Source organism: Bombina bombina, chromosome 6 (genome assembly GCF_027579735.1).
Source record: "Bombina bombina isolate aBomBom1 chromosome 6, aBomBom1.pri, whole genome shotgun sequence".
NCBI classification, from domain to species: domain Eukaryota; kingdom Metazoa; phylum Chordata; class Amphibia; order Anura; family Bombinatoridae; genus Bombina; species Bombina bombina.
In genome coordinates this window covers 1,132,314,416-1,132,323,229 of record NC_069504.1, presented here as the reverse complement: position 1 = coordinate 1,132,323,229, position 8,814 = coordinate 1,132,314,416, and positions in this window count along the sequence as shown.

Here is an 8,814-nt window from a genome sequence, read left to right as displayed (position 1 = left end):
GGATTTTTAAATCTGGCACCTTCTCTGGTTTCTACGTATCTGTTAGTATAATGTTCCTTGGGGGCAGGCTCTCTCCTGTCCTCTCCGATTTGGGGATGGGTGAGGGATGTTTGTTGTGTCAACTCTTTATTATTAGGATCACATCCTTCCTTTATATCAGAACTTAGCTGCAATGTTAACGCTTTAGTACCAGCTGGTGTAATGCAGATTCGCGGCCAATCGGCCACTAGCAGGGGGTGTCAATCAACCCGATTGTATTTGATCGGGTTGATTTCTGTCCGTGGCCTCAGAGCAGACGGGCAAGTTATAACTTCTGTTTCTGGCAAGCCTTCAGCCATTCGGAGCTTAGTAATTTGGCCCCATTGTGTGTCCTATACTTTCATTGGATAGAGTGAAGTAGTCGTAGCAGTACTAGTAATTGTATATGTTTTGCACTTGCAGGCAATGCGTTCTTATTGAATGCTTTTAAAACCTGGTATTAACATTTTATTGTTTGTCATTGTGCAAATACACCTTAAAGTACTATAGAAATTAAATAAAAACTATAATACCTAAACAGAATTTGTGTGCATATTCAGCTTTGCGTATGGCTGAGAATATTTTAGTTATGCCTCTCACAAAAATCAGCCTTTCTGAATAGTGCAGATCATGCTACCACTCATGTAATAAATATTAACAATCCAGTGTAAAAATACAGGTGCCGTTGAAGAGTAATATTGTGTGCCAAAGGTGTTAACGCTCCTTATTACTTCCATTTTTATTTTCTACCTGCACTCAAGTCTTTGTTTTTTCGCTATAATGTTTTAGGTTTGGAGTTGAGAAACCCTGATCTAGAGATTTTTTTTTGGTGTATTTTTTCTAATAAGGGATTATATTCTTATCATTAGACGTAAGGAGCTTGATGCCCCTGTTCCCGCGCGAGCCTTCAGGCTCACCGGGAACAGTAGTTATGAAGCAGCGGTCTAAAGACCGCTGCTCCATAACTTGTCTGCCTGCTCTGAGGTCACGGACAGAAATCAACCCAATCGATTACGATCAGGTTGATTGACACCTCCTCTTAGCGGCCGATTGGCTGCAAATCTGCAGGGAGGCGGCATTGCCATTGTGCAGGGGGCGGCATAGCTTGTACAATGATAAATACCTACAGCGTATGCAGCATTTATCGATGTGCAGCTTACATGATACGATACATCATATCATGTCCGCTCGCACTATGATAAATTTACCCCATTGAATACACATTGAACTGACTAATAATAACAAATACATTAATAAGACAAATGGAATTTTAGAGCACTGGTGTCTCATAATACCAGCTTTATCCATAGGAAGCTTTAAAAGTTATGCAGTTATCTGTGAAGCAGACATCAGTAATCAACAGCCTTTATTTGACAGTCAACTGAACTTCTTGTCCTTACACTTGACAACCTGGCAAACTCTTACCTGGGGAACATCAGCACGTGCCCAAGGAGGTTCAGTAAAATTGCTACCTGTACATGGTTCAGGCATGTCCTGATGACTGTGGTTAGTCTGTAGCTATCAGTGAAACCTGTCTTTGCTGTCATTGGGTCAGTTAATGAGGGACTTTAGTTCCCTTTATAAAACACTATGAAACAAGAAATGGAAGAACAAATGTTGTTTTCAGAGGTTTGTTACAATATTCTGGGCAAAGATCAACATTTCCCTCTTAGTGAAGAAAAACAGAATGTAATTTTACCATAGTCAATGGGTCGGTGGCATTAATAGAGGAGCTGTATGTAAATATGCTATAAGCACATTAATAGGTTTAGAAAAACATATGTAGATGATAGAGACTGAGGAAGAGGAGACCCCTTTACTCAACATGTGTTCCTATATAATTCATAGCCTTATTAGTCATCTCATTACTATATATTCCCTGACACTTCTTACTTAAAATTTCCTGCTTTTTCCAATTCCAAATTACTCCTGAAGTTACTTCAGTTTCAAATCATCAGCCCTTGTTCTGGTACTCCTTTGCTTTCTTTAAATGCAAAGGAGTCTAAGTCAAACCCTAAAAGGTTTTATAAGTACATAAATGGTGAGAAATCTAAGAAGGAAAATATAGTTACATTAAAATGTATGAAGGGTAGCATGATTAACAGTGACAGAAAGAAAGCTGAGGTGCTAAACCAATTCTTTTCTTCAGTATACACAAGAGAGGAACCAATGGGAGATAATTTGAAACAAACTAGAACATACAATCCCATACCATTAACTGGGTTATATCTAGAGGATATCAGGAAAAAACTGGATAATATTAAGGTAAATAAAACTCCAGGCCAACATAGAATACACCCAAGGGTTTTACATGAATTTACCACTATTATAGACACATCTCTACTCTTAATTATTCATTATCCTCAAGCATAGTATTCCAGGACTGTTGTAAAGCTGATGTGGTGCCACTTTTTAAAAAGGGAAGCAGGGCTATTCCAGAAAGCTATAGACCAGTTAGTCTGACCTCAATAGTAGGGATGATACTTGAAGGGATTATAAAGTATAATATTGATGAGTATATTCATGTAATCAAAATTATGATTTCAAATCAGCATTGTTTTATGAAGAAGTAAAAATATAGGTAAAGGCAAATAAGTTGATGTGATACACTTGGGTTTTGCAAAGGTGTTTGACACAGTGTCACATGACAGATTAATAAACACAATTAAGGGATTGGGAATATCTGAAAATGTTAGCTCACAGATAAATAACTGGATAAAAGACAGGGAGCAACAAGTAGCTATAAAGGGGTCATACTCAGATTGGATAAAGATAATCAGTGTAGTCCTGCACGGATCAGTACTGGGCCCTGTTCTTTTTAATATTTTTATTAATGAATTAATTAATTGAATTGAAACAAGCATTAAATAGCAACATCTCTATTTTAGCAGATTATACAAAGTTGTGTAAGGTCATTAGGTCAGTGCAGGATGAATTTGCTTTACATTTCACTTGAATAAACTTCCTCAAGAGGTAGTAGCAACAAACACTGTGGGGGACTTTAAAAATGCATGGGACAAGCATAGGGCTATCCTACGAACTAGATAAGTTTATACTGTTAGGTAAGGTCGGGCAGACTTGCTGGGCCTATGGCTCTTATCTGCCGTCAATATCTATGTTTCTATGTTTACAAGAGGATTTACAACAATTAGAAGAATTGGCAGGTAAATGGAAAATGATTGGATCAGCCAATAGGATTAAACTTCAGTCCTATTGGCTGATTGCATCAGCCAATAGGATTTTTTCTACCTTAATTCCGATTGGCTGAATTCTATCAGCCAATCGGAATCTAAGGGACGCCATCTGGGATGAAGTCACTTAAAGGTACCTTCATTTGTCTTTAGTCGTCGGATGAAGAGGATGCTCCGCGTGAGATATCTTGAAGATGGACCCACTCCGCGACATGTGCATGAAGATAGAAGATTCCGTCTGGATGAAGACTTCTGCCCGTCTGAAGGACCACTTCGCCTGGCTTGGATGAAGACTTCTCCCGGCTTCGTTGAGGACTTCGGCCTGGCTTGGATGAAGACTTCTCCCGGTAAGTCGTTCTTCAGGGGGTTAGTGTTAGGTTTTTTAAGGGTGTATTGGGTGGGTTTTATTTTTATGTTAGGGTTTGGGCTTGCAAAAGAGCTAACTGCCCTTTTAAGGGCAATGCCCATCCAAATGCCCTTTTCAGGGCAATGGGGAGCTTAGGTTTTTTTAGATAGTATTTTATTTGGGGGGTTGGTTGTGTGGGTGGTGGGTTTAACTGTTGGGGGGGTTGTTTGTATGTTTTTTTACAGGTAATTATTTTGGGGCAATGCCCCGCAAAAGGCCCTTTTAAGGGCTATTGGTAGTTTAGTTTAGGCTAGTTGGTTTTTTTATTTTGGGGGGGGGGGGGATTTTTTATTTTGATAGGGCTATTAGATTAGGTGTAATTAGTTTAAATATCTTGCAATTTGTTTATTATTTTCTGTAATTTAGTGGGGGTTTTTTTGTACTTTAGCTAATTTAATTTAATGGATTTAATTGTTGTTAATTTAGTTCATTTATTTAATTATAGTGTAGTGTTAGGTGTTAGTGTAACTTAGGTTAGGTTTTATTTTACAGGTAAGTTTGTATTTATTTTAGCTAGGTAGTTATTAAATAGTTAATAACTATTTTGTAACTATTCTACCTAGTTAAAATAAATACAAACTTGCCTGTAAAATAAAAATAAATCCTAAAATAACTACAATGTAACTATTAGTTATATTGTAGCTAGCTTAGGGTTTATTTTATAGGTAAGTATTTAGTTTTAAATGGAAATTATTTAGTTGATAGTAATTTTATTTAGATTTATTTAAATTATATTTAATTTAGTGGGTGTTAGGGTTAGACTTAGGTTTAGGGGTTAATACATTTAGTATAGTGGCGGCGACGATGGGGGCGGCAGATTAGGGGTTAATAAATGTAGGTAGGTGGCGTCGATGTTAGGGACGGCAGATTAGGGGTTAATAATATTTAACTAATGTTTGCGAGGCGGGAGTGCAGTGGTTTAGGTGTTAATATATTTATTATAATGGCGGTGACGTTGGGTGCGGCAGATTAGGGGTTAATAAGTGTAGTTAGGTGGCGGCGACATTGGGGGTGGCAGATTAGGGGTTAATAAATATAACGTAGGTGTCGAGATGTTGGGGGCAGCAGATTAGGGGTTCATAAATATAATGTAGGTGGCGGCGGTGTCCGGAGCAGCAGATTAGGGGTTAATAAGAATAATGTAGGTGTCGGCGATGTTGGGGGCGGCAGATTAGGGGTTAATAAGTGTAAGATTAGGGGTGTTTAGACTCGGGGTTCATGTTAGGGTGTTAGGTGTAAACATAAAATGTATTTCCCCATAGGAATCAATGGGGCTGCGTTAAGGAGTTTTACGCTGCTTTTTTGCAAGTGTTAGACTTTTTCTCAGCCGGCTCTCCCCGTTGATTCCTATGGGGAAATTGCGCACGAGCACGTACGACCAGCTCACCGCTGATTTAAGCAGCGCTGGTATTGGAGTGCGGTATGGAGAAAAATTTTGCTCAACGTTCACTTCTTGCCTTTTAATGCCAGGTTTGTAAAAACTTGTAATACCAGCACTGTAGGTAACTTAGCGGTGAGAGTAAACTGCTCGTTAGCACCGCACAGCTCAAAACGAAAAACTCGTAATCTAGCCGTTAGTTTGAACAGAAACTGAAAGTACAGTTATTAGGGTTAGGAGAAGTGTTAATGTTGAAGTTAGTGCTCTGGTTCATGTTATAGGTAGGAATAAGATTAGGTCTAGGTTTAGGATTAGTAATACTGGTGTTAAGGCTAAATTACTAATAAGAAACAAATCTCCCTACTCCTGAGGGATGTACTGCAGGCTCACCAGAAACAGCAGTTATGAAGCAGCGGTCACAAAGACCACTGCTCCATAACCTGTCCGCCTGCTCTGAGCAGGCGGACAGACATCGCCGGAAATCAACCCTATCGAGTACGATCGGGTTGACTGACACCTCCCTGCTGGCGGCCGATTGGCCACGAGTCTGCAGGGGGTGGCGTTGCACCAGCAGCTCTTGTGAACTGCTGGTGCAATGCTGAATACGGCGAGCGTATTCAGCGAGGTCTGTCGGACCTGATCGGCACTGTCGGATCAGGTCCGACAGACCTTGATAACTATGGGCCTATGTCTTTAGCAGTGTCAGCAAATCATACTGCCCTTTGTCTAAACGGTTCCTTATTCGCATTGTTTAGCTCTTCGCTGGTTATTCTCAGTATGAACAACCAGTTGTTGCAATGGAAGGTCAGCCAGACAGAGCCTTTCTCACACTAGCAGCTTCCTGCTGGGACCAATAGATTCTTTATCACATCTCCAAGACACAAAAGCAACTGTACAATGAGCCAAAAATAGAGCATTGTTTTCCCATAATACAAGGATGACTCAGTCGTTTTTCATGCAGATTATGAAAAGTATATTTGCACATCTCTAGCAAGATCAGCTTATATCTCAGTGATACAGAGCATACTGTCAGTCATTAGAGAGGGGCCCTAATTAGATAATTGTACATGTATAACCTCACACAGCTGCCGTGGTACCCTCCTGCTTGTGCCAAGGGCAGCATGTGCAGTAGTAGGTGGTGATAAGACACATGCTCATACTTTGCAGCATTGCAAATAGAATACAGTACGGATTATCTGAGGTGCTGAGTGACCTCTGTGCTGAAGGGTCAGTTGTTTGGTTCAAGTCAGTTTCCAGCAGCCTGTCTGTTTCGCACGCAGTCACATGGTTACCATATGGCAACAAGTACAGGGGATGGAACATGCTGAGGATCTGAGAGGGAGATTGTGTGGGAAGAAAATAACACAAAAAAAATAATAATGGAAAAAGGAGAAATGTAAATGGCAAAATAAATGAACGTCTGCAAGAGCCTGAAGAAATCTAATTAAAAATTCGCAAGTGGCCGGTGCACATAACACAAAGGCTGCAACTTGTAACCCCTTCTGTGCTGCGCTTTTTTACATTCCCTGTGCACCTCAATATCCTGCTTGCTCTGTGAGGTACAGACAAAGATAATACCTTGTTTTTTTCTTCAGATCGAACACTTCTAGAAAACTTTGCAGAAATACCCAAACATTAGAAAAACATTATACAATGAATAAAAAAGTCTACACCCTTATGAAAAAGTATGTCAGGGAGAAATAGCAACAATGTAAATGCCATACTTTGCCCATCTGTAATGTGATCTTCCAACAAACAAAAATTTAGAGAAAAAAACAAATAGTTAATTATAAGGAACAGTTTAAATATAAAAAATTGCCACTCCCTGCACATTTGCGGCCAGTCGCTAGCAGGGGGTGTCAATCATCCTGATCGTAAAAAGTGGCGGACAAGTTAAGGAGCAGTGGTCTTATGACCGATGCTTCTTAACTTAGGTTTCCCCATGGTCTGCAAAGAAATTCCAGCTAAATAATGAAAAGAACCAATCAGAAGCGGGTTATAAAGGATATCGAAGGCGCTGGATGTACCATGGAGCAAGTGGAGAAAACCACATAGACATTGCAAAGATCAGGACAACCCTCCAAAGTTGATGATAGTACGGGGAGAAAACGTATCAGGGAGGTTGCCGAGGCCAACAGCAACACTGAAGGAGCTACAGGAATTCCCGGGAGTTAGCGTTAACCGCTTGCATGTGACCACCATTTCTCATATTCTGCACATGTCTGGGCTATGGTATAGGATTGTAAGACAGAAACCCTTTCTTATAAAGACATTCAAGCTCATCTAAATTGGTATTAGCATCATGCTTTGGGGCTGCTTCTCTTCAGCTGGGTCAGGGGCTCTTGTCAAAATAGATAGAATAATGAAAAGCTCCATATATCAAGATATTTTGGCACAAAACCTGCTGGCCTCTGTCAGAAAGCTGAAGATGAATTTCAGAAAAGGAAAATCAAAGTATTGGAATAGCCCATTTAGAGCTCAGAGCTCAATCCCATCGAAAAACTGTGGAATGACCAAAAGCGAGGCGTACCCAGCTCAATTTGAAGGAGCTTAAACTTTATTGCAAAGAAGAGTGGGATAACATTTCAAATTCTAGATGAGAATTTTTATCACAGACTTATTAACAAAGACTTGCTGCTGTAATAAATAGTAAAGGTTCTTCCACAACGTATTAGCTGGGATGTGCAGACTTATGGATTTTTGTTTGTTGGAAGATCACATTACACATGGATAAAGACTAACTTTACATTGTTGTCATTTCAAAAACCTGAAATTTTAGTATAAGTGGTATATTTATTAATGTGCAAGCAGACATGATACGATGTAGCGTATCATGTCCGCCGCGCATCGATAAATGCCGACAGCATATGCTGTCAACATATATCATTGCACCAGCAGTTCTTGTGAACTGCTGGTGCAATGCCGCCCCCTACAGATTCACGGCCAATCAGGGGGGGTGTCAATCAACCCGATCATATTCGATCATGTTGATTACTGTCCGGAGCCTCAGAGCAGGCGGACAAGTTATAGAGCAGCGGTTAGACCGCTGCTTCATAACTTCTGTTTCCGGCGAGTCTGAAGGCTCACGCGGAAACAGGGGCATCAAGATCCGTATGGAGCTTGATAAATCGGCCCCTAAGACTCTTTTATACGGTATCCACTTTATGACATTCATATTTACTGTATATATAAATATTTCTGTTCGTTCTAAACACTAAATAGAAGCCAGTGATGGACAACTTTTAACATACAGGGGCCGTAGATCAATATTTTGTAAGCTTTAAGAACCACATAAAAATTGATGCAAATATACAAATATTAATATATGGCCTAAAAATAGCCACTAACACATGGCCAATGGTTGGTAAGGTTGCAGGGTCATCCCTACACATCTGTAGTACTGCTTTTCCTTGGGGACACAAAAATGATGGTACTCATTTCTATTTTTGCTTCATATCAGGGGCCATAAAAAGCAGTGCAGAGGGATGCATGTGGCCCTCATGCTGCAGGTTGGCCTTCCCTGTCCTAAATATTGTAAATACATATTTAGTGGTTTCAAATTTATCTTCTAGAAATCATAAATATTTTAAACTATACATGTTTTTTTTGTCATTTTGTACCATCAGTTTATGTAGAAAATGAGTTCTAATAAGCTAGCTAAACATATAAGATATAGTTAAAACAAACCACATTCTCATTTGGACAATGCATGCTCCTATCTCTACCCAAAACTTAATGCTGAAAAAAAGATAATAAAACACCAATATACCTATTGGAATTGTGGGACACCTTCTTTCAAATGAGGGTCTTATTAGGTATTT